Consider the following 27,804-nt stretch of genomic DNA (forward strand, 5'->3'; position numbering starts at 1 on the left):
CGCGGTGACACACAAATCTGTTGCGATTGAATTAATTGCAACCAAGCAAAAATATCTTGACATGAAAAGAGTCTCAATTCAGGTCATATTATTTCAGAGAAAACATACAAATTGTTAATTTATATTAATTAAAGAAAAGCTCATTTTATTAAATGAATGTAGGACATTTAAGGTTATAATTCTCCACACTAAGCTTCATTCATCTGAGCCACATTACAGGAAATTTAAAAAAAAGCGTGGAACTACAGCCCTTGGCTCGAAACACACGTATCTGTTCTGTGACAATTTCTTTCTTCTAATAGCCTAGTCTGTCACAAAACATCGACTTTTTAGGACCTAACTCATGATGATTTCGTCACAATGTTTCCTTCGAGCCCATTAATGCACAGTTGGGACTGAACCGAGGGCTGAGAGTTACAAACACTGTCGGAGTTTAAAAAACATTGGGACTATTACTTATAATCGAGACTCAACTCTATGTATGACACAACAATGCACGAATTGGAATTAGTTTTATGGCCTCGCCAATCCCCTATTTAGCATCCTGGTGAGTTGTTTAAACACACTCAATACACGTGAATACAACAAAAATAGTTTATTTAGGTCTTTCTAACATTTTAGAATTATTCTTGAATCTTCTTGTTTACTGGAAATATATACACTTGACTATCTCATGCGTTCGACGGTTGAAACATTGAGTCCGTTGCGTACTAAATGGCGCAGGCGCAGCATAAATTTTAGTAGTGATAGTTGGAAGAAAAAAGATAGCAAACCAGATTATTTCCTTCATTTATTTACGTTGAGTAAAATCAGAACGACTTCAGGTATGACTTAAGGATATTATATAATTTTATATTTTATTAAAACTATTAATCAAACGGCATGGTATGGCCGTTGGTATCTTAATGAAAAAGATAGAAGTAAATAATAATAATAATAACGGTTAAGCCACTATAATTCCATACAGCTAAAAATTCAAATGAGTGCTAGTTTTGTTATTACACTCTTAGACTACGTTTCAAGACCGAACGCGATCAAGACTCACTGTGCCATGGAGCTAGGGGTTAAAAGACAATAAGTAGTCTAAGTTAGTTATTGTTATTCGTTTCTGTCTGGAGGAGTACGGACCGTACTAGAGACTCCCTTTGCATAAATGTCTCCTCCTGAACTTTATATTCGGATCTACTCATAACTTCCTCCATTCATTTCTCCCCAGAAATCTTAACAATGTTGTCAGCCCATCGCTTTTATGGACATCCAACGCTTACCAAAGTAATTAAATAAGCTGGGATAATATATACTCTGCGGCTAAGGGATCTCAGTGATAACTCAGGTGCGAACTGCATGTACTAATTTCTCTCCCAGAGGATGCGCCTGCGTCGCTTCCGTGCCAATTACCGCTTATCATAACTGACAAGTAACATAGATGTTTGCCAAATTACCAAGTAGGTAATGGTTATTAGAAAATATTTTAGCCGTAATACATCTACATAATAATTTAGATTTATTTTATTATGGTGACTATGGGAGCACAGTTTTTACGAAGACACAAAATGTTTTCTCCAAGAGACTGGCTCAAATATCTTCCATAAAACAGCAGCATCAGTTATAGTAGTCGTATAGACGTTAAGGTTATGTAATATATATATGTGAGTCATATAAATAACCGTGTTCCGGCTCCGGTGTATCCCGCTGCCCTATTATCGATATCTAAGCGATAGTCGTTATAACAATTCATAATTTTATTTATGAAAGAAAATACAGTAGCGCAGTTTCCAAGCACAAGAGACGGGATAATTATGTCGTTATAAATGCATTTAATATCTTATTATTTATTGCTATCAAATAACAATGAACTTAATTGTATTGCAAACAGTTTAAAAACACATGATAAATTCATAATTTACGATTCGAATTCGATTTTTGAGATTTCGATGCGATTTTTTCAGCGACTTGCTGCCAGTTCTTCGTAATAACCCTGCCGACTAGCCTCAGTTACATCTTAGTGATCATACCAAGTCATTGACATTGAGCCATACCCCAATATAGAACTCCCACACTCATGCAACAGTAAGCTGAGGTGTGAACCATTTCATCCTCTTTTAGAAATGCCGTTTTGCTTTTAATTACTACTATTACCGGAAAAACAATATGTTTTTTACTGATGTTACTGCATATTTATTTCTTCAAGTTTTCCACGTCATATATAATGCTTTATCTACTATATTTGTGACAGGCTATTCTAAAATATATGACAATATTTGTTATAGAAAATTAAAATAAAAACATTTTAAAACGCTTTTTTAAAATCAGCCCACTTCTGAAAGTATCAAGCTCCGCTAGTGTTTATTCTCTTAGCGAAGAATTCAAACAAGAGGTGCCTGACTCCTATATTGGTTTTTGCAGACAAAATTTGGAAAATTCTACTGATAATGAACCTTGGGAATGAATAAGGGATGACAATGTTAATGCTCTGCCAGAGGTTACTTAGATATCTCTGATCGTACAGTCAACATTGACATTATTTTAAATTTCCCAAGTCGCTGTCGCCTATAACAAAATCATGCACTCATGAATGAAAGGTAGTAAAGAAAATAATATCAGTAAGCAAATGATGAATACAATAAATCACTGGCGCAACATTTGTATAACCATATATACTATTGTTATTATGGTATTGCAAATTGAGCGTTATTTGTCAAACCTAGAGCGCATTTAAAATTTTAAGTATATTTCTCATTTCATTTACTATTTCTTTATAATTAATTGGAATAAATCACTCAATTATTGTCAAGAACTAACATTACATACGAATGATATATACGACAAAGCCCAATAGGTTTTTAAATTTACTTCAACGCGATAATCCCGCTGATATTGCAGTGTATAAATCCACTTTTAAGAGAAATAAGACAGTATTAACTAATAAGAGATTAATTTAGTTACAAGCTGCCAGTGAGTGCGGGTGATGGCAACGCGCCAGCTCGGTCCCGGGTTCACAGCCCGATACTATATCTAATCTTTGCCCCTGTAATAAATCGGTGTGTACTTGGTAAAAATACAAATATTGTTATCTATAATTTAATGATTGGTGATCAAATATAGCTTCCCTCAACGACTGGGAAAGATTAGAATAACCTACCCATAAAAAATATTAACATACAAGACATTGCAACTATAAAAAAAAAATAAACACAAGGAAAAACTGTCGGTAACATGTAATCAAATAATACATACATATAACTACAACCCTTAGATTTCTATATCTGTACAGATAGGTGATCGGGCACCTGCGCCTAACACATGCCGTCTACTTTAAGGGCCTAAGACAAGCCAGTTTTCACGATGTTTTCACTGTTAGAGTGAATGTTAGATGCGCACATAGAAAGCCCATTGGTGCATAGCCGGGATCGAACCTATTACCTGAGGGAGCCAGCCTAAAGCCACGGCCATCACTGTTTCTGTAATCAAACAATACAGAGTATAAATACAAGTTAATCGTGTATGAGAGACCATAATGTTAATTATTTAAATATACTAAGTATTACCATTGATTAAGGCCTAAATAAAAAGCTTATTAAATATAATAGATATATGATAAGCTTTTTAATTAATATAATATAAGAGGCTTCTTATATGAAGTGTTATATTTTTTGTAATTTTGTTTACCAAAATGATTTTGTATTTTAGAATAGATAGCTTGTAACATTTACTGCAGATAATTTTCATTACTGGAGAAAATGACATTATATAAGGTGAAGTTTAATAAATGGCTATCGAACCATTTAATCACCTTCATAGAAGTAAAATATCACTGCCGTGTAATTCTTTCAAGGGGACGGAGATTAAATTTTTAAAGGCAAAATGCCTTTATAACGTATTTAGACCATAAGTTTGCTACCAATTTCAAATAACTTATTATTCAGACATCATGCTAATGTTTTTATTATATGACATTATAAAAATTAATATGACATTTGCATGCCTATTTATATATTATGCGGATTTTTACAATTAATCGATCCAATTCTACCACTATCTTCGCAAATAAGCGTTTTTTTAAACAAATAAAGGCCTACAACTAATGTTAGGTAAGCAATCTTTATTGGGGAACCTTTAAGAAAAAAATCTTAAAATTTTTACTGAGGAATTCTTTATGTAAATTTACAGAAATTTTTGAAGACGTATATCGCCTAAATGCAGGAAATTCGAGGGTTTAATTACTACAGTTTAATTACTAATTTAGAGATAATGAACGACTGTGAGTACGGCAGTACGTGAGTCATTGCTACTCGGACACAATGCTATTATCTATATGTATCGAGTGTCACGTTTCTTATGAAACCTAATACCATTGTTGACCCTATCTTTTTGCCAACACATTTTACCTGGAATTTCAATTTAATCAATTTTATTACTTATTCATCAATATCTACTGTTTCTTTATAATAACAATAATAATTTATTGCAAGAATATGGTACGAAAGGTGGTACAAAAGTAATTTCGCATATTCTGCCACATAATGGCGCGCAATTTTGTCTTTAAAGGAGTTTTACATTATTATTAGTATTTGTATCGTACATATGCTATTAAATTTATATCTACAATGTTGCAAATAATCATTTATTGAGTAATAAATTTTTTCCATAAGTATACACCAATTCGATTTTAAAGACTCTAGTCCGAAGATCTTTTAACTCTTTTGGTAAATTATTGTAAACCTTAATAGCCAAACAAAAGGTGTTTTTTCTTAACAGTTCCAGATTAATTTTTGGCACAGCCAATTTCTCCCCATGTCTACTTCTTACTTCGACTTCTACATTCGACTTAAAAATATGTATATTTCTGTGCACGAATAAGCACAATAATTTATTAAAAACACTAGCTGTGCTCAGCGGTTAGTTGTTCTATAGCCTAAAGCTTTTCTTGGCAAATAGTATTTTAAATGCAAAAAATGTATTTTTTTAGACATATGGTACGGTGCACTTCTTTGTAGATATTGATGTCTTCTTTAAAACTATAGTATATTACTTTGCTCTATATTGTAAACAGTTTCCACAGCGTACGCAATTAAGGAAATGTTTATATTTTTCACACTTTGGGTTACTCTACCGCGATTTCATATAGAACTTGTGCCTTCTTTAGCTTATGTTCATCAGGGATAACTTAGAGATCTAAATTTAATCGGTGCGGTAGTTTCGAAGCCTATTCATTGCAAACAAACAATTAAATCTTTCCTCTTTATAATCGCTGGTAAAATAGAAACAGCCACAGAAAATTACTACGCAGAACATTCACAGAGGTGATTATTGATGTATTAAAGAAATTAAAAACGTCTTCTGCATTTGTTTTGTTCGCCTTGAGTTAAACTCATTTTGTCCTCAACTAAGCGATGTGATTTAATAATATTTTCCATATAGTATGGTCATACTTTACATATTCGATAGAAGTCCATTGACGTGTTAGCTCTACTCATGTGATTCCCAAGTCTGAGGTTGGAAGTTCGGAAACCGGCCGTGTTGTATTGTTTATTTGCTCGTGAAAGAAAATACAAAGAGAAAACGGTCATTTGTGGGTTCAGGTCTGGGGTCTGTAAGGGGATAGGGGATGCCAATAATACCAGACACCTAAAACGATGGTTAAATTGGGGGGTGGAAGCCTCAATCACAAAAATATTTTAAAAGATGCAAACGCCGCATACAAACATGCCGCAGATCTGAGCCAGACTGGTCACGGGGCTTTTGAATACTTAAACAAATTATATTTGTAATATAGGCAAAGGTTATTAAGGCGTCCTATGTAAAAAGTTGCCATTTGGTAAAAATTTATTGCAAAACAAATGCAGAATTTCAGAAAACGAGAACTGGCAAAGGGTATTATAGCGAGTATGGAAAGTTATATACAAAAAGGTCAAATCGTGAAAAATATCGCTTATCCAGCGGTCGCAGCTCGTTTATCTTCATTGTGTTTCCCTCGTTCAGTGTCCAGTGGCGAGGCGCCGCAATCTTGTTAACTGATTGCACTGCGTCCCGAACGTTTCTTGTTGAATTTCTTAGTCAGTAAAATATTAAAAATAATTCGTCTCTACAGCCTATGGTAATTTATTTCCTTATCAGAAACTCTGGTCAGCTCGTTGACGCACATTGGTGACATTTGACTGTAACGGACGTATTACATTTAACAAAAACTACAAAAAATATCATTATGAAATATTCACCATATTTGACATTTATCAGAGCATTGTTCAGCTTCTAATGGTTTCAATATTGTTTTCTTTTGTGTGAATTGTTTATGTAAATGTTATTTTTATTTAATCACCTGCCAAAATACATGGTTAGATTTACCGTCTTGGAGGAATGTACGTGCATGTGTTTTGTCTGAAAAACAACCTCGCTGCTAATAATAAAAGCTTATACCAAAACTAGAACCAGACATATCAGATTTAAAACAATTAAAACAGACAAGTTTAGTTTGGAATATATATTCGATATTATTGCCGTAACGCGAGTGTCGTTCAGCTGAAGTGTAATCTATTTTAGTATTCAGTCCGTTAACGACTCGCCTCTCGTTTGACGAGCTTTTAACACCGGCTTACGTGCTTTACAATGCACTTAATGCGTTACTAAAATTTTATCATCTAAATTTAAGTTTTTATTTGATTATAATCCTTTTATTTTGAACGGTCGATGCTGTTCGCTTGTTTGATCTTGTATGGGTAGTATCGTAGATCTGATATCAGACCCTAATAGTAGGGTAACTAGTAGTAGGGTAGGGTACTAAATAGTTAGTAATAGGTATTAGACATTTCACTAGTATGAGTGGATGTTTATCCCTATATTTAAGTCTTTTGTTTACACTTATAAAAATAACAACATTAAATTGCTCGATATCACCCTGCGTTTTGAAGTCCAGTCATTTTGAAAGTAGTGAACCGCAGAAATGTTGAGATTAGCCAGATATGTCTGCGTGTGTCACCTTACGCTGCATTTGAACAGGACAGCTATCAAGACATGCTTTCTGCGAAGGCAAAATTTTAGGAGGCCCTCAAACCCGTTCAATATTTATTCTTCCGGAATCTAATCCCATTACCTGCAATTACAAGCCATGTGCGTTAACAACGGTCGAGCCGGTACACTATTAACGTAGTACAATTCACAATTGAAACGTTCTCAATAACAAGAGGGTTCGCCTGGCCGACCGCGATCAAACAGATACAAAATCCTTTCGGAGCTGGAATTTCTTTTCATCCTTTGTAAATAAATATGTTGTTACAAATTCACAAATACTCTAAATATTTCTTTATTTGGAAACTTCGAATGCCTTAAAACTTTCTTAAAATAAAGATTGTATATTTGAGAGCCGACTAACTGTATTTTTAATCGGCCAGTATCGTATGCATATACCCGGATATCATCCACACGTTGAGTGAGATGCTATATCCGGTTATTAGACCTTAATTTAAATATCTTAAACCAGTGTTTCAGGACTACAAACTCATTACAGTAATTTAGAATATTTCATAGCAGACTACTTTAACTCTATTTTAATCGGCACGAACATCGTATGAATATACCCGGATATAATCGACACGTTAAGGTCTATGCTATTTCCGGTTTTTCGGTTGATAGTTCTTAATTTGAATATCTTAAACCAGTGTTTCAAGACTACAAACTCATTACAGTAATTTAGAATATTTCATAGCAGACTACTTTAACTCTATTTTAATCGGCACGAACATCGTATGAATATACCCGGATATAATCGACACGTTAAGGTACATGCTATTTCCGGTTTTTCGATTGATAGTTCTTAATTTAAATTTCTTATACCAGTGTTTTAAGACTACCAACTCAGTACAGTAACTTAGAATATTTAACTGGATAGTGTTGTAATCTGAAACTCGGACGTTTGGCGATAAGACAGCACAGCGGCTCGTTTTGATCCGTGATACGCTAATATTTGTATTCTACCAACTACAGCGAACATCGCTTTCAGTGAATCTTTAATACACCATGTATTGTGTTTGGTTTACGTAAGTATTGGACCATTTAATTAAAACTTCATTAACAGATTCAAGCCAGACATTACATTATTTATATTAAACTAATTGGTTCATAATTCTGGTGGAGTCTCGTTTAAACAGTAAAAAATTACTGATGTTTCACGATAAAGCAAGGTGTGTTTGTAAATGCAATGTAAATGCTGAGCAGCATCAACTTCCTTAACCAGCTGCCATTCCAGACATTTCTTAATAGGTCTTAGGAACCTTAGATCGAAGAGCGTTCAACTTTAAAAGCTGACAACGCACTTGCGGCAGGTGTTGCTATCTGCCTAACCCTCACCGAACCCGTCTGCTTGTTTTTCTCTCGTTTCATCCGCAACCAATAGTAATACTATATATAAATCACAAACATGAACACGAGCATTTTATAAATTAGAAACAATTTCCTCCTCTTGCTGTTATTATGTTGAATTACTGATAAAGGGTAAGAGGACTGTGTTTTCGAGAGTCACGCACGTGAAGGCTTTGCGTGTAAAAGTGACCTATTTTAGTTTAACGTGCTACGTGAGTGCCGCAAGTGTAACTCGTCATGTGGCACTTGTGTGGTCATTGCAACACCTTAGAATCGTGATAGCTACACTGTCTAATACAGTAGAATAATTAAAATAAATATAAAAAAACCCTTTAATTTTTACGCTACTTCGAGCACTCTGGCATTGACAGTGGGCGGCGGCCTATCACCGTTAGGCCCCTGTTCTAGAAAACAAATCCTATTAAGTCAAACAGTAACAATTTAGCCTACAATTTTAGTAGGAATCACAGGTATTGGCCTCCTCTAATGACTGGCATTTTCCCCTTATACAAGCCACCTAAAGCCACTATGGGCCAGCAGTTTCAGAATGGATGTCCGTCCATCCACATCTTCCATGATGTTACTCATTTTGTCCATCTAAAGATGGACTTCTTCATCTTTTATACTATTCTATACTAAAATTAGCAGAAAGGATTACCTTGTTATATTAATTCCGAAACATAATCTTCTAAATCCCAAGATTTCTGAATGCACAAACCGTGCCAGAGCCAAAAAGAAGAAAAAAATAAATGTTTCCAAATATTTTCACCTCACATAACTCGTCGTTTGATGTTCCTAAACGAATTAAGGAAAAAAACAATGAAAAATCATCAAATAATCGAAGAGATGACCTCAGTTGAGAATCGCTCTACTAGACTAACACAACTCACAAACCTAATTAAATCCCGAATTTATTTCGCCACATGTTATCATTAAGACCGAAATTAGTTCCGTTAATAACGTGGAGGCGAGCTGTCGCAGTAAAAACAGCAGAGGCTGCGTCAGTATGGCGGGAGACGAGCGCCGGACCCGGATTATCCGTTTAAATATTGTGACACTCGTGTTCTTAACTGCCCTCGCCGCGGACCAATTACACGCGCCCGATTTATGCGGCTCTCCTCCGTGAAGATTTATTAACTAAGCTCAATTTCGTGTATTTTCTATCTAGTGACCATTACTTCAACTATTTCTTTATTACTGGTCTGAATGGCTTTTGAAATTGGAACTTTGTGTTCGCGACGTTATTAATTCCGCGCGCTCTGATTCAATACAATAATACTGGCTTTGACTGTAGTTTTTGAAAGGGACTTTGTCGTTCTTGATCCGATGCTAACGGATAATACTATAATGAAATTGTGTATATCTAGAGTGAATTGAAAGTTCAGTACGGTTTGAAAGCAATTAATCACATGATAGTTGGAGTTAATTAGGAGCCCTCAACTCGTGCGGTGCCGGCTCACGCTTGGCTCCGGTTACCGACTCCGTGACCCACTTACAGAACGGCGTACCTCACATATTCAGCGCTCGTTTGTCTATTGAACTAAACATATCATGGGACAGTTTCCCTATCAGCACTTAATCACGATCAGATTTCATCGAACACCCGATATAAACAGTTTTATGACTGGCATTTACGGTCCTGCGACGCGATGGGCTCAATTCAAGAGGGTCATGGTGGCCGCTTCTCAATCACAATATTAATAAAACATATATGAGAAACATATAATACAACGATCACTGTTATATGAATCCATTTTTGTAGAGCTAAAGTTTACGATCTAATAAAATAATTGTTCTTAACGTAGCTTTTATGTGTTCTTTATTATTCATATTTGTGTTGCCATACTAATAATACTTAAGCTTTATCTACCTAACTAAGTATTGGTCCTTGCTTATCATAGTCAGCTTAAATTATTTATTAAGTGAGATAAGCATACCAAACATCGAATTAACATCTGATTCTGTTATTCTCATCAAACTGTTCACAAAAAAGAATTAAAGTTGATTGAGGCAGCAAAAGCCAGAGCAAGCTTCAAAATTAACATTTTTGAAAACAGTAAAGTTTAAAGTGGGTTAGTTAGTGCGGTATGGCGGGGGCGGGGGTTCACTTGGCACTGGAGTACTTACAAGGTCAACGACTTTAACATTTTTTGCTTCATTTGCAGTAAATTGGCGAATTTATCGGATCACGGTATGCGGGTTTGTGAGTATTAGGACCAAAGAAAAACGTCAGCTTTATTCTAGATGTTTGTAATTTTTTAGCAAAGGTTTAAGAGAAATCACCTAAAACTGGTACATTACAGGTGCATTGTAAAATACACTTTGACACAAAACATTAAAAATGCCATTGCGATGAACGAGAATTCAAATAACGGCATTCTTGCTAATCCACAATTTAAATACAAAATGGTTTTGATGTAGAAAACAGCCGCCATAGACTTAGTTTGTGAGTTTTAGCCGGTCTTTATAGATTCTATTTGACGGGAATATACAACGCTGAAAGAAGAAGTGGGTAGGGCATCCGCTTCGGAGGGATCCAAGTCACATTGCCAAGCTGAAATCCTCAAGGCAAAAGAAATCGTGGCCGCCTAGACAGATCTGGCAACGCAGAATCATTGCCAAGGCGAAGGAAGCTGGAATGACGTAGAGTAAAGTTAAGAAATTCACAACACAATGTATACTTATGAACGTCAATAAAGAATAACATTTAATGCTTCTAATTTTACATTTACTGCCAGTTCTCAAGACAAGGGCGAGAACGGACCATAAGAACTGGCATAAACTCTCCACCACTCTTTTTAATCGCCAAGTTTTTGTTTTAAACAATGTTTGTATGGAGCTGCAACCATGGTGTCATGGTTCCACATGACATCGTAAGTAATGAATAGTTAATTAATAATAAAAAAAACTATTGAAAACAAAAACTCGTCCTCATGCATGATTCAAGTCCGACCAGTTACCACAAGTAGCACCCGTTCGGGAGTATGACGCATGGCCAGCCATTGGCCCCCTCGCCATATTTTAGGTAGAGAGACAACCCGAGGCATGGACGCCGCCACGAGCATGACGATTCTTGAATTGTGAACTTGGCTACAGGATCGATTTAGTTTTCTACGCCCTCCTTAGGACATAACACCTGGACCTCAAGTAACATCTATTTGACCAAAACTGGAATTTACCTATGTATACTCAATATGTATGGCCAGCGGAGTACGTAAGTAAATTTCTGACTAGCCCATACACGTTCCTTACCTAATAGGGGTCAAATAACGAATCCCCAAATTTGTTAATGACATATTTATTTTATAGGCAGATATGAATCGCATAAAATACGTTTTCTATTTAATGAATATAATAAGTGATTTTGTATAAACTAAAAACTATTAAAAAATATATTATATTAGTGCATTAATCTATATGCATATATAAATAAATTGCTGTTCATTTGTCTCGCTAAAACTCGAGAAGGGCTGGAACGATTGGTTAATTACGATCTTGAAATATTTGTGGAAGGATCAAACGGATACATAAAGAATGAGTAAAGAAAAATACTAAAAACGACAATTAAATTTTCTAATAAAAACTGCTCCTAGCTGGGAAGTATTTGATGTCTTTTTAGAAATCAAAAAATTTCAAAAGGTTATCATACAATTTAAAAATCTCTTTGGTCTCTTTAAAAAAAACGTGGTTAGTTTTGACACAAATGAAGTTATGTATTGATATATATTAAAAGATTATAGTAAAAGACGCCAGTCTCACAAATTTTAATCATTCTACCCCTGTAATTCAAGTGACTCAGGCAAAATTTATTGGACATTTGGGTAAAACAGACCTCCAATCCCCTGATTACTTGTCAAGGTAACAATTACGTAACAAATTGTATTATATATAATATATCCCAGCGCTATATGTAGTATGCTTTCGATAAGATATTTTAAAGTCAAATTTGATAGGGTAAGAGATTAATAGCACACATTTCACTATAGTTTTACTTGTAAACGATCTTCTTTCGTTTATAATTGACAATGACCAAGTGACAATGGAAAGGATCAAAAGGAAGATGAAGAGGACGCCGTAAAAAAAGGTGGATAGAAGATATCTTCAATAGCATTATCTTTAGTAGGAAGCGACTGGAGAAATAATGCCTAAACATATTCGATTAACAGAAATAATGCCTAGACATATTTGGAAAAAGCTAGAGGAGCTATGAAGGGGTTCCGATCAATGGTACTGAAGGAAGTTAGGATATTACCATAACAAGAAAAAAATGTACATAACAAATCTAAACAATATTCAACATTTGTAAATATTGGAAAAATCGGCCTTTATTATTATTGCAATTTGCTCTTTGAGATCCATTATGTTAAAGTGCAAAATATATAGGACTTACGTTTCCTTCTTACTGAGAGAAATTATCAGAAGATGTGTGGCAGGTATTACTGACTCACTTCCCGCGAACAAACAATCCTCTTAAACAAATGTAGAAAAGGTATTTCAAAGAAACAGCGTAGCAATCCTTAAAGCTAGTGAAGGATGCATCCTTCTACCAATGGGAGTCTCCATGGGCAGCAGAATCACTTAACATCAGATGAGCCCACCCGTTTGCCCCTATAAAAAAAACAAGTCACGCATTTATAAGTAAATAAACTAATAAAAATACATTTCCATGACATGACACTTGATCGATGCCTAAACAGATTTGAAACAGAAATCTGTTTAAACATCGAACAAGTGTCAACTGTCAAAAATCCAATCGAACTGTCAAAAATTGAGCTAGCGCAAAACATTTAAAAATTGTTCCAAGTTACCAACTCTACAAAATATTTAAAAATTGTACATCCAAAAAATAATATTATTCACAAAAATCTCGCAATTTGAAAACAAAACAGAGGATGTTGTTCATACGCCATGGAAATTAAAAATTACCTTGACAAGGCATGATTTATTATTCTACGGAATCCGGGCACGACCAAATCAAAGTGCGAGACAGATGTAAACACGCTCTATTTAGCCTTATGTAAACACTGGGTACATGATTCCTCCTAATATAGAAATAGTTTGAACACGTGTCGCACGACATATTACTACAATCGTTATTAACACAATGAGTCACCTGTAACTAAATTACCAAAGGACAATCAACCGTGGTCTGTCAAAAAAAAAGTGAGTCAATAACTCATATTTACGTTTTTAACTAAAAATTATGTCCTTATGATATGTTAAAATGAACTCATGCCTAATTCATGTCAACAAGGCATGGAAAGGAGCATGCTAAACTTTAAAAAGGTAGACAAGATACGACACATAAAAATAATATCAGAGACCAAAGCAATTGATGCTTTAAGCCACGCCAAAAAACTGAAGTGGAAGTGGGCGGGTCATGTGCTACGCCTTACAGGTGGACAAAAGTAGTAACTACATGGAGAGGCCCACTAGTCAAACAGTACAGAGGCAGACTTTACGCTCGATGGGATGATGACATCAAAAAAATCTCGGGTCCTGAATGGATGCAAATAGCTCGATATAGAGAAAGATGGCAAGCCTTGGAGAAGGCCTTTACCGAAGAGGGTTCCTGATACATACTGACTGTTACAAATATTTACTAACATATAGGATAACCAGATATTAGTGGATCGGGAAATAATTTATGGCTTAAAATAAATAAATCATAAAACTATATTTATGTTTGAATTTGGAGCATAAAATCAAAAATTTACTTAAGTTTCAAGATATGACACGATGGGGGCACAGCTGTTTTCGTATTTTATAAAAAAAATTACGCAGTTAACTTATATTTACGTTTTTAATGTAATATTACTCATATCTTGTTATAATATTTCTGTACACTTATATCATGAGGTATTTTTGTCTTTGAATTTGGCGTATAAAATGAAAAAATTACTATTTCCTATATAATCACTTTTCATGTAAATACACTATAATTGTTTAGATACAGAATAAATATAACATTCTATAATTATTTAAGCTGAGCACAAATTAATAATTAATTATACTATTAACGTATTTGATCGGATATAATAATATATTTATTAAATTTAATCTGAAATAACTAGGATTCATATCTACTTTAAATTTAACCCTACGAAGACACCTTTTGTCAGTAGCGACAAAGTCCTCTTCGAAGACACAGCAGCATAGCCTGCAACGGAGTTCTGGGCATTGACATATCGAACGACGTTTAGTTTACAAGGTCATTTTGGAAGCGAAAGGACGTTTGGCGTGCCTTCTAAGAAGTTGGGATGTGGCAGGTCGAGACAGTACTTCACTCCGGGCCACTGCTTTCATCTGTTTAAAGCGCAAATTGACTACCTACAAGTTGACCGTGTTCAATGAAGAACAATTCGAATTGTGAATGACCAGTCACATTCCGAGCAAAGGATCAAACTATTTTGGTGTTGCGTAGAGATGTGGGTTTTCTCAGCATCTTCTACCACATTAACCATGGAAACTGTTCAGAGGAGTTGTTCGGATTAATACGATGTCAATTAACGAAATTCCACTTGTAACACCTCGACTTCCGTCGTGCCACAACTGAGCGTTATTTAAGTCAGTTTTTGCCAATTACCACCACTATGTGTAACCAGCTACCCACTGCGGTGATTTCCTAACCAAGTTGTGGGCGATGCTAGTAATGTATGAATAAAAGTTTGTGTTTGAAAGAGATGAGTCAAGAACGGATGAAAAATAATTATTCTGGTTACGAGGTCATCAACTCTATTATTCATCGTAGAAATGTTAACCATAATTGGTTATGAGGTCTGCCAAACATTTTTACAACAAAGTAGGATGTAACTAAGCTAATTTATTGTTTATTAATAAACGACATACCAAATTACAACAAGTTATACAATACGCTGAAAGCAAAACTATAAATGAAATAAATAACGCACAAATATTAGGTACATTTAGTAGCGCACAAGATTTTAGGTCTGGGCCTCAGATTTCTGTATCTGTTTCATGATCATTTGTAGCCAATAGGCAAGTAGGTGATTTAACCTTCTGTAATAACGTCAACGACTGTTTGGGTCTTAAGCCGGTATCTTCACGATGTTTTCATTCACCATACGAGCGTGTTAAATTCTAAAATAGACAGAAATTCCATTGGTACACTGCCGGCGATCAAACCTACGACATCAGGCACACAAATCTGCACAAACCTATTGTTTATCTATCCTAAAATCGGACCCATGGATTTTTTAAATGCCAACGATTGGTTAGTAAAAATGTCCATTTACTTCGACCAAAGTACCGTGCTACAATTTATTAATATTCGAGATAAGGCGTTCGGAGTTAAACAGTCTGTTTACATCGGGACCGAAGAGGGTTTGATCATGTTCAAAATAGATTAGATAATTACATGTCGAGTGACCGACAAGGCTACGAAATAAATCAACTGTTACACAATTGTAATACAGTTTGTAAATTCAAACTCAAATTTTAAATTTGTAGTACTATAACATAAAAGATTTAAACTTTTAATTTTAAAACATTAATTGTTTTATTAATTAAGTGTATATACCTGGTGTTCCACAGTTCGTTTCACAAGGCATTTTCTTTTGCGAACTAGCGAACTGTGGCTCTGCGACTCCCGGTAAGGGTCTTCCCTGAGAGATACGACCTCCAACTATTCAAAATTAGAATGTACTCCAACCTCAAATGCGGGCAACACGCCCACTAAAATGTATATGACCTGCGAGGTTTTTTTTGGTTTCCCGTAGGCTCTTTTGTCCCCCTTTATATAATTATTTAAAAAAAACACCGCAAAAGATTTTCTGGTCTTCCACAATACAGAGATATCCTTGGTGTTTGGGTCTGTTTTAATAGCTACCATATAATTATTAATTTTAAAATTAATTAATTTTATTTCACTAAAAGAACTTTATTTTCAAAAAAATTAATTAATTTTAAAATTAATTAATTTTATTTCACCCTTAGCACGGTTGCGTTAAGTAGTGCGCTCTTTTCTTGAAGGACCTAAAGTTTTTTAGCACAGAGTTGCTCCGCTCCCTTATACGGACATGTATAGTAGGTACCTTAAAGTACCATAAATTAATATTACTAATTGAATGTCAGTCTTCCTAAACTTGTCACAATGTACCGTTTCATCAGTTAAAAGACGAAACATTCACAAAAACACACACTTTAAACATCAAACGGAGAATGTTTTCAACATTTTGGAGTTTTATTACAAGCTCGTGACCAAAACGTTCATTTGTTTGTTCTCGAAACGTCTGCAATACTTTGTCATTATGTGAAGTGATTCATGAGCTTGTCCCGTTTTATGTATAATTAAATGGTTTATAATTTCTTTTTCTGGATCTTATGAAGCGAATGTTAAGCGTTCGCAGAGAACTTTTAATACAATAGACCTAGACTTATTCTAGAATGTTAGTCCAGTGATACTAGCGTGTATCTACTACGGGACAGAAGCATTTACGTACCAGCATCTAGCACCGCACTGTACGCTACGCCAGCTAGTAAATTATAATTATACCAAAAATTGCGGCAATTGAAGCACATTAGAATTTTTATACATACCCTAAACACAGATTAGGGTTTCAAGATTGTACTAGTAAAATTACCGATGAGAAATCGGAGCGTTAGATACAGTTATTATTGTAAAATATACGTTATTACATAGCAATAAAGTCAAGACATTTTCCTCACGTTTTTCTTCACCGTTCGAGCGAAAGATAAATATTAGAAGCGCACATAGAAAGTCCATTGGGGCACAGGCGGGGTTCGAACCTACGACAGGGTGAGAGTCGCATTTTGAAGCCACTAGGCCAACACTACTGTTTGATAATAGTGAATTGTATTTTAAGATTATGAAATCATTCAAAGTAAAAATAAACTAAAATAAAATATATATCGCTAAATAGACATTAACGCTAGAATTTGCATATAAACAAACAAACAATTGAAACAGATGCAGATTTGTGTCAGCCTAAGTACTTGAGAGTCCACACAATGACAGGTCATATATATTCCTCGTTGCAACTAATAAAACAGTCATTTTTGTAATTTGGACAGAGAAAATGTTTTTCGCCGTTAATAACGACATCCTTATTGAATTCTCGGCTTCAAAGGTTAAGATTAAATATTAACGCGTGAAGGAATTCGATGTCGAAAGGGATCCGCTCAATTTAATGACTTCTAAAAATAAAATAGAAAGCTATATCTGTCAATTGTCAAACTGTATATGTAACCTATGGACAAAGTCGACAAACGTTTTGCAAAAAAGGTTACGTTTAAGCGTATAAAAATATTTACGACCTATTCAGACCTAGCGAATATAAACACAATAATTTGTACAAAACAGTGTTGCAATTTCGGAGGAGAGTTACGAACACTAGTATAATTTAATATGTATAGATTTAAAAGCCTCTTAGGGTAAGAAACAGTCCTAATAATTACCGCTAATAAGTACTTCCTTATGTCAAAAATCCAACTATTTTGATAATGCTGTACGTTAATTTTTTAAGAGCAGTTGTTGTATTAGTGGCTTCAGCGTGCGACTCTCATCCCTGAGGTCGTAAGTTCGATCCCCGGCTGTTCACCAATGCATTTTCTTTGCGCGGATTTAACATTCGCTCGAACGGGGAAGGAAAATATCGTCAGGAAACCGGCTAGCCTTAGACCCAAAAAGTTGACGGTGTGGCTCAGGCACAGAAGGCTGGTCACCTACTTGCCTATTCGATTAACAAATGATCATGAAACAGATACAGAAATCTGAGGCCCAGACCTAAAAAGGTTATAGCGCCATTGATTTATTTTTATTTTTTTAAACGTACAAAGTATCTAATATAATCTTCATTGTTTTAAGAAGTAGCACGTAAAGCTCTCGAGCCCATTTGGAATACAGTTTACATTCTAGTAGTTTACTTATATATATATATATATTACATATGCATACTTAATATATATATAGTACTAAATTGAGAATATTGAAAAGTCAAATACGCTCCATTTTCAGTATCGTGCGTGTGGGTTGCTACTGGGCTTGCCAAGGTACTTCAGTGCGTCCGGTATGTTTGCCGAGATCCTAACTGACGGTTTCAACGCCATCATAAGACAAGGGTGCCATCCTTGATGCACCAATGGTATCCTGAATGTGTTGATTACAACGAACACGCATATCTTAAAACGTTCTTATTTTCTCTATGCCCCACTGTGAGAGTCTTTTCGTTTAGTTTAACCAAAACTGAAACGGAATTGTTATTAACTCTAACTAAAACAAATTTAATATAAAGAAGTTATTATTACAGCCTACATAATATTCTGAACTAATTCTTAGTTAATTTCAGTGGCAATTTGGTTTGACTTTGACCAGAACTCGACACAGCTGAATAGACATCATAAATTACACAAAGTTTGGGACATTTAAATATTGTAGAAAATAATTTGAGATCGTTTGAATCATAATAAGTAATTAAAAAGTCTATTAATCTATCTCAAGTCTACAAGGGCTAAAATCTAATTTTTAAAGAAAGTGTCTATAGTATAGGAAAAACGAGAATACGGGACACCTAAGAGGCAGTCTTCGCTGCCCATAGACACCTACTTTTAATTAGTATAATGCTTATGAGAGAAAAGTATACTCTTTCTTAAAACAATTGGAGGTCGTATCTCTTATGATAGACCCCCACCAGGAGTTTTGACAATTGATTTCTGAAAGCATTTAATGATCCAATAATTGGGCCTGTGTTGTCGTAAAATTTAATAGAAATAAACAATAATATACAAAATTTTAACATGAACTTTTTAGGTAAAAGTCGAGCAAATTATGGCTAACATTCCAGCGAAAGTTCGCGTCGTTATCTCTGACGTTATATGATTTTCTTCACCGTTCTATAGTGTGAAGAGCTGGCCCTCGTAGGCGGGGTTGTACCCGCACTTGACCCACAACATAACAACCCACTGACTTCGTAACAGATCCCACACAAACAAATATTATCTTAGGAGACCGCACGGAGGTTTTGACTTCAATTCAATTTATGCTGTTGAACCATTCGCATTCTTTACAGATGTAAGAACAATAAATACAGTAGGATTTTTATTAAAGACAAACTTTAACTTTTTTTACAACAAGGGGCTAACGAGAAGCACATTATCACCTTGCAAGGGCTCGCAAGTGCAATGCCGGCCTTTTAAGAATTGTTACGCTCTTGAAGGACCCTAAGTCGAATTGGTTCGGAAACATTTGTTGCAAACATTTGTCCGTAAACGGAGGTACCAACGTACATAGATCAATTATTAAAGTAAACAATAAAAACATAATAAACGAGTTATTATTGATGTATTAAATGTATTGACAATACTATCCTATAGTACGAATAAAAATATATTCAGAGAAAAAAATTAAATCTCAAAATCGTTTATCCGCAGTGCAGGATCAGCCTTACAGATATCATTTAAAAATAAATACAATTTATGTCCCTAGGTGCGGCGTATTAAATATTTATTTCGCGACCCTTACAAGTAAAACTATTTTCATTTTAAGTTCTAAATAGTAAAAATAGGTCATATTCCATATTAGGTATACAATTCTAGATAGAATCAAATTATTATTTCTATATACTTGAGGATAAAACTTATTACTTCTTACTATTAAAAAAACCATACAAGTGTTATAATTCAAAAAAGTTTTAGTTAGTGCAAAATCTCAAGTATTTCCTAACCAATTCGACTTACACCAAGCGTACCAATTTTTAAAAGGCTGACAGCGCGCTTGCGAGCCTTCTGGTAGTGTGAGTGTCCTTGACGTTATCACTTAACATCAGGTGAGTCTCCGACGCGTTTGCCTCCTGTAATAAAAAATAAAAAAATCGCATCAGATCTTAAAAAATTGTTGTGTGTAAACATCAACACTCTCTGCGTTTGTATTGTGTTATATGTCATGCTCGTTCAGCTGGTGAACTTCTTGGCCACATATAGATAGGCAGAGACAATTGAGTCCAAGAGGGAGGCGCTTGATTGGGTGATTGAAGTTTCCAGCTTATGGGCTCCCAGATAAATTATGCGATTGGATCTCCAGCTTTCTGGCCGATAGTCAAGGTCGTTATCCGGAGAATGTTCCGACCTTTAACCCTTGAACGCTGAAGTCCCACAAGGTTACGTCTCGACTCTGTTTCTTCTGAATATCAATGATATGTTGCAACTTAGCAACATTTATTGGTATGAGAATTTGTACGATAACATAGGTGATACTCTTTACAATCGCCATGCAGGTATGTCTGGGCCAGTTGTCGATCAGTACTGGAACAAACTAGAATATGAAGTCGAATGGCAAGACGGTACTTCACTCCGAGCCATTGCTTGCATCATGTGAAGGATACGAAATTCCACCCGTATCACCTGGACGTTCCACAACTTACCTATTTCCGATTCAATTCATGGTCCTTCAAGAAAAAAGCGTTAAAACCAATTCTTAAAAGGACGGCAACGCCCTCACGAGCCCTCGGGCCTCGGGCCTCGAGCCGCGAGCATTGGGAGTGTTCATGTATCACCTAACATCATTTGATTTGATGGCTTTATCTATAAAAAAATATCGTCTAAGTTTTGGGGATAAATAGGTTTCAATAAATAGTATATGTTCCAACAAGCAACCAAAACAAGGGCCGTGATCAAAAGGTCATACTTTGTAAAATTTCATTTAGTATTGTGAAATTATCGTAATTATAATACAAACTACTTGGTACAGCAATAAATTTTAAATGGCCATCACAATCTGTAATGTCACTGACGCGCGCTATTCAATTTCCTCACTTACACTTTTGTTTACTAAATTACAGGTTGTCATTGCATGAGCCAAGGCTGTATTTCCACCCACGCAGGCTTTGTCGCGGCCCGAAATCGAAGCTCAAAGCAAGTTATTTCTGTGTATCCTATCTGTAGACAGTTGATTTTTCAATTATTTAGAAGTATTTCCGAACCAATTCAACTTAGGATCCTTCAAGAGCGTATACTTAAAAGGCAGGCAACGCACAACGCACTTAACATCAGATGAATTGGCTGTTTGCCCCCTGTTACATACAATAAAATAATTTGGTATTGAATCTCAGCCATTTTCAATAAACCACAAGGAACCTTATATTCATTGGCTTTATCATTCATACTTATTCTGCCGGAGTTTTCATTCAAATCTATAGAAAACGTTGTCCTGTAATTGTAAATCTAAACCATTCTCGAGTCCACTTGAACACACTTAATAAACAATAGTATATACTAATATCATATACAAAATTTATGTTACTTATAATTTATCTATATATTTATAGAAAATAATATAATAATCCACAGACACAGGTAATACGAATGTTTCCGCGTTTAGGTCACGTTTTTGATAAAAGCTTCTAATCGGAACTTATTAACATGTTACGCAAGTAAAGCTTTCTATGAAGAATTCTGAAAATCGAATTAAAGTTTCCCAGCCTTTCAATAAATATTATAGTCGAAGGCTGACTAAACATTTTGTTTTAAAAAAAGGTACCAAGTCGACCTTCTGGTCAATGGCGCATTCGTTTTTGTGCTCGGACACTTTCATGCTCCAGTGAACTTCAAATGATGTCCAATCGAGCGACCTAACATACGTCATATGTACAGCTAATCCATCCTACTGGACGAGCCGCGTCTATCATCTTAATGATATGAGTTATAAATAAAATATAATTTGTTATATTTAAAAAAACGTGTGCAATTCACCTACTAAAATTTTAGTTTTAAGATAATAAGACGAATGTAGTTTAATTTGTTAAGTTAAATATCAATTACTAATTTCAATAAAAACTACAAGTATTAAAAAAGTGTTTTATGATTAATAATATGTATGTAGACGTGTAATATGTTTGTATTTTACTATCTAAATAAATAATATTAGACTTTTCTTTAAATTATTTTTTTATTTTAAATAATTTAAGTTGGATTATCGATGAAACGAAAAAGCGACAGTAAAAAGAGACGGACACGTAATTTACTAATTCATAGTTCACTGTATACTGCTACCTATCTCATTCTTTCCCGCGTTAATTCTTATGAATTTATGTGTCTGTCTCTTTTCTCTGTCGCTTCTTCGTTTAGTAGACCTTCAAATCACAACTATGCTACAGAAGTCTTCATGTCAATGATTGTATTGTAATCTTACAAATTACTAAATCTTACTAAATTGTATTGTAAGTATTATTACCAATAACCTCAAACTCAAAATAACTTTATTCATATATGTAAACAAGTATACTTATGAACGTCAGAAAAGATGTTAAATTAATTGTGAATTTACATTTACTACCAGTTCGCAAGTTAAGGGCGTAAAGCGGGCAAGAAGAACTGGCAAGAAACATTCCGCCACTCTTCCGCCAGTGACTCCAATATCTACCATGTTTCCGATTTCATATGATGAGCGCATCAGTAAAATTTAGCCTAATCTTAAACTACGTCGCGACTTATTACATATAAAATAAAGCCTTCATTCATTAATGGAAAATTCAATCTTTTAGGTCTAGGCTTCAGATTTCAGTATTTATTTCGTGATCATTTGTTTTCTTCTCTTCTTCAAGTAGGTGACCCGCCTTCTGTGTCTGACACACGACGTTTTATTCATGACGTCATCGACACATGACTCACGATGTTATTCTTTACCGAGTGTGGAATGCTCATCGAAAGTCCATTGGATCCTGGGGATCCAGAACCTACCACCTCAGGTATGTCGAACGCTAAAGCCCCAATGTCCGCTCAGATCAAACGAGCGAGCTCAGCCCCAATTGTAACTTCAGTGTCATTCAACATTCTAATTCATCCCTTTCCAGACAAAGTAAAAAAAATTATATGACGCTATGACGTACCCATAATTAAATTCCGAGACAAATTACTTAATCATGACATTTACGCGAAAAAGTGGACCTTTGAAATGTGGTCCCGCTTTCACCATAATACGATCGTTAAGTAATATTATAGTCGAAGTGAATTATTGCTTGATGGCGTGTTATTTGAGATTGAAGTTTATTAAAAACTTGCTGAACGAGAAAACACAATGAAATATATAATTACTGCTTTTGTCATACAGTAACAACGTAAAGGTGGATGTGAAATCAATTTTTTCTTGTATTTTGTGTTAATTTTTTACTCCAAAATATAATACGAGTATGTAGATAAAATAATATATAGATTTTGTTGGGTTATCATACCAGCCAAAGGCGTCCAAAAATTGTCTTAGAAAAAAAATGTACCAATTCTTAAAAAAGCCGGCCTTCTGGGAGTGTGTGTGTCCATGGGTATTTGGTGGGTGAGCATCCTCCCGTTCGTCCACTGTTATAATGAGATTTTTGTAAATATTTATATTACATAATAAACACGTCATCATATTATTAAATGTACAAATACATTCAGTTTGAAACAAAACTATAAGCACAAGTTATAATGAAAATGTCTTACTTCAAACCGTTAAACGTACATTGAAATATAGTAAAAACGCATTTTATCGAACCATTGTATGGTATGTCCATCTGTTAGCCCACACCGGCGACGGGAAGCCCTTAGAGTGCACCCCTATTACTTTCCAATGGATTATAATATATCCCATGTTATATATAATGCTTATAAAAGTTTTTACGCTGATATTTCGAGAAATCAATCCAACAATCGGATGTCGGACGAAGACTTGGCGAGAACTGTGACTCCCGAATTTTTTTTCCGACGTTTCGCGTGCTTTACAGCGTGCGTGGTCACGGTGGTAATGATACATAGCTTCAATCCGTTTAATAAGTATTTTCTTAATGTGTAAAAGCTATGATAACAAAAGACAATACTATGGGTTGAAGATGTTCTTTTTTAAATAGTTGGAGGTCGTATCTTCCAAGGACGACCCCCAACCGGGAGTTGAAACCACAGTTCGCAAGTTCGTAAAAGAAGATGTCTTGTGAAGCGGCCGACGATTCCCAGCCATCAAGGTGATGCGGGTGATATACAGATAGGTTTTACAGCTCGTACGATAATAAACGGGGCATGCCAAAAGCCAATACTTTTTGGACTAAAAGGGGGACCTTAAAGTCGCCTCTACAAATAAGCGTATATATACACTTCGATCATAGAAAACTTATTTGACTTTCCAACTATAACAGATACTAGCTCCAACTGAAGAGTAAAAGCGAAAATTATTTTCATCTAAAGATTAGAACGGAAAATGTATTGCCTAAAAATACTCAATACAAAAGTGTGGTAGATTGAAATTGTTCACATTGCCCGATGTACATACTCTGTGGTAATCGGTATTAACTGAATGCTGGCACATTGTTTAATTAGCCATTTAACAAACTAAATGACGCCATTACATTAAAATATTATGGATGATATGAGCACGCTCCAATCTGAGACGATATCCTATGCCTTTGGGTTACTCGTTTATTAATCTGCACATTTGATAACCGACAAAGCAATTGGTTTTGGTTCCCTAAAAAAATATCAGAACTATCTCTAACAACCTATGCCTTTTTTACACGCAACCGGAGGAGGCTTTTCTGATGCTGACACAATGCAGAAAGACTGAAATCCTGCCTTGCAGGCTTTTTACAATACGTTATTTTATTATTCAATCTAAATATGTACTGTTTAATTTAAATCCTTATCAATTTAACGTGCCAATGACCTTATAAATACGTCTTAGATTGAAAACAATTAACAATTTATTGCTAATTATATAGTAAATTGTTCTTTATGCCACAAATTAATTCATTTCAAACACACTTATTCGCCACGCCCCGCTCAACGACATCATACAGCGCTCTCTTGCATCCGTCAATGTTCCAGAAATTTAATTATTTAGTTATTATTACTGTGCCATAAATATCATAATATCCAGCTTCGAACAATAATCATTTTAGTAAATCACATTAAACGTCCGGCGTCCATGCGTCGGGTTGTCTGTCTTCCTAAAATATGGCGAGGGGGCCAATGGCTGACCATGCTTCATACTCGTGAACGGGTGCTACTTGTGGTGTCTGGTCGGACTTGAATTCGAATTCGATTTCAAATTTTAAAATTGATTATTTTATATTATGTAAAATCAGTGGCACTACAACCTTAAAGGGTTTGGCCTCAGATTTTTTGTTGTAAGTCTATTGGTGCAAAGGGTTGGAACGACATCAACTAGCCCAACACTGGTCGCTACTATATGTAAGTATAAAATAAAAAATATGATAATATCCAACGGCTTTAACCACATCTTATGTTATTCCTACCCTCATTAGGTTATCATACTAATGTTATACTTTTAAAAAGATATATTTCAAAACTTTTGGACGTCGAATTGATAAGCTTCAGCTTTTTAAGGAACACCCAAACGAATTTCAATCCGAGACATTTTATTCTATTATCACAATTGAAATAAAAACTCGTAAATAATATGTATAGTATAAGAATGTTTATATGTTTTGATTTCATAGTACATACATAACGTCACCATATTACGGTGTATGGAACATTCTGTACAGCCATACACTTGTTATATTCACAAAAGGAAGTAAACAATAGATGTTTATTGTTCTAATTCCGGACTCTAGAGGAATGGGGTCTCGGCGACGGGAGGGCGCGGTCTGTTTGCGCAGGCGACTATTATCGTGTTTGTAGTGTTTGATATTAGCGATATGTCGCCAATTACGCGATAATGTGACAGTTGGCCGCACCCGTCACTTGAGGACCTAAAACCGCACCCTAAAACTTTTTATAGACCCAAAAAGGAATTAATCTTCTACGTCAACATTAACATATCAAAGTACCTTAGGGTAATATTACATATCATAATATAAGTTGTGCAATATTTATATGTAGAAGAGAGAGATGGCCATTATGAACTAGTCATACCAATAAATGAGGAACATCAAGACTAAATAGGATAATAAATAAAAATAATTTTTATGACATAGACAATGTAAATTATTTATATGTGAAATCGTACACAGTTCCAAGTTCTATTTATAAACTTGAAATTGTAGGGGATGAGAACGTAATTTATCTACACTCCCGAGAGGTTCATAAAAATAAACAAAGAACGATTTCAGCAAGGGCTAGAAGTCAGTAGCGACTATGGATGTCAATAATATAATTCTCTTTGTGTGACCATAGACTAAAACAAATCTATAGATAAAGAATGATAAGCAACTTTCGACATAAAGGCGTCATTAAAATTTGAATTTAGAACAATTTGATATCGTGATTGTACAAAATAATGTCTGTCATAGGGTTTCAACGCATTAAACATTAAAGGAAAAATTTAAATTTGGAATAATTTAAATAATTAACGTGAATGTGTAAATAAATGTCAGTCATAAGGAGGTTTTACCTTTTTAGGTTTGATATTAAAAGCGTAATTTGAATTTAGAACACAACGTTTACAATACATACAATATATCATGTTTGTTACACACCTAAATATCATTACTAATCTATTATAGTGTAATCAAATAGTTTGGGATTTAACAAATATTAATAATTTAGCTTTGCTATCGCTATTCTAACATTAATTATATATGGATGTGTTGATATAGATACAAGTAAGCTTGGAGTTGACGTTGTTCGCATAAGGCTTCCCATAAACATGAAAGCGTATACCTGAACATATGCAATGTGTGCAAAACAAGCAGATGTGCAACCAAGTCAATAAGAAATGAATGAAAAAGTGAAAGGGTGTGATTAGATTAATTAACGAATTAAATTAATAGCATTCTTATGTCTCTTTCCGTCGAATTGTTTTTACGCTGTGATGAAAGGAAAGGGATGAATTAAAACAGTGCAATTAGACATATAATCTTCACTTATAATCAGCACTGATCCACAGATCAATTTGTAAAATAAAAAAAGTTCAGCTGTGCGAAGCTGGAACTTCACAATTACGTGACGACTGACGTGTTTTTCGATAGCGATACTCAGTGTAACATTCACAACCGTTAGCGGTAAATGTAACTCCCGTACGTCAAAAATGTATCAGAATTTGACATACCGGAATCATAGTCATAGTGCATAAGTCTCGTTTGTGTCATGGTAGAAGAGGAAAGAGGGAGGGTCTTGTATATCGGTCTCCTCTTCCGTCAAGTTAAATAATGATATTTGGGTCTCATTATTTAAAAGATTTAAAACGGTAAGTAATAACACTATTTAGCGAGCACTGCTCCTTGACACTATTCCTTATCACCACACCTACCCATATATCAAAATGATTATTAGTTTATTGGAAATTATAATCATAAATTTAATATTTTATTGCTTATCGTGTATTTATTTTCAAAAATTGTATCGCCTATACGGTATAATATTGGTGCAATATCCGCGTCCAGGATCACACAATTAGTTTAATTGTTTATAAGAACGTATACACACATGTGTATGTACCAGTAAAGGACTGGTTCTGTAACTCTTTTTGATAACCTATTTGCGTATTCC

The 27,804-nt window shown here is 34.8% G+C and overlaps 1 long non-coding RNA gene across 1 annotated transcript; it reads right to left on the reverse strand.

Moving 5' to 3' along the window:
• Positions 1–6,843: 6,843 nt before the first annotated feature.
• Positions 6,844–9,570, reverse strand: LOC123711385. The gene is made up of 3 exons (XR_006753948.1): positions 9,250–9,570; positions 9,014–9,150; positions 6,844–7,090 (listed from the first exon to the last, which is right to left on the reverse strand). It is a non-coding gene; the product is annotated as an uncharacterized LOC123711385 (long non-coding RNA).
• Positions 9,571–27,804: the final 18,234 nt, after the last annotated feature.

The sequence above is a fragment of the Pieris brassicae genome, chromosome 6, assembly GCF_905147105.1.
Source record: "Pieris brassicae chromosome 6, ilPieBrab1.1, whole genome shotgun sequence".
Lineage (NCBI taxonomy): Eukaryota > Metazoa > Arthropoda > Insecta > Lepidoptera > Pieridae > Pieris > Pieris brassicae.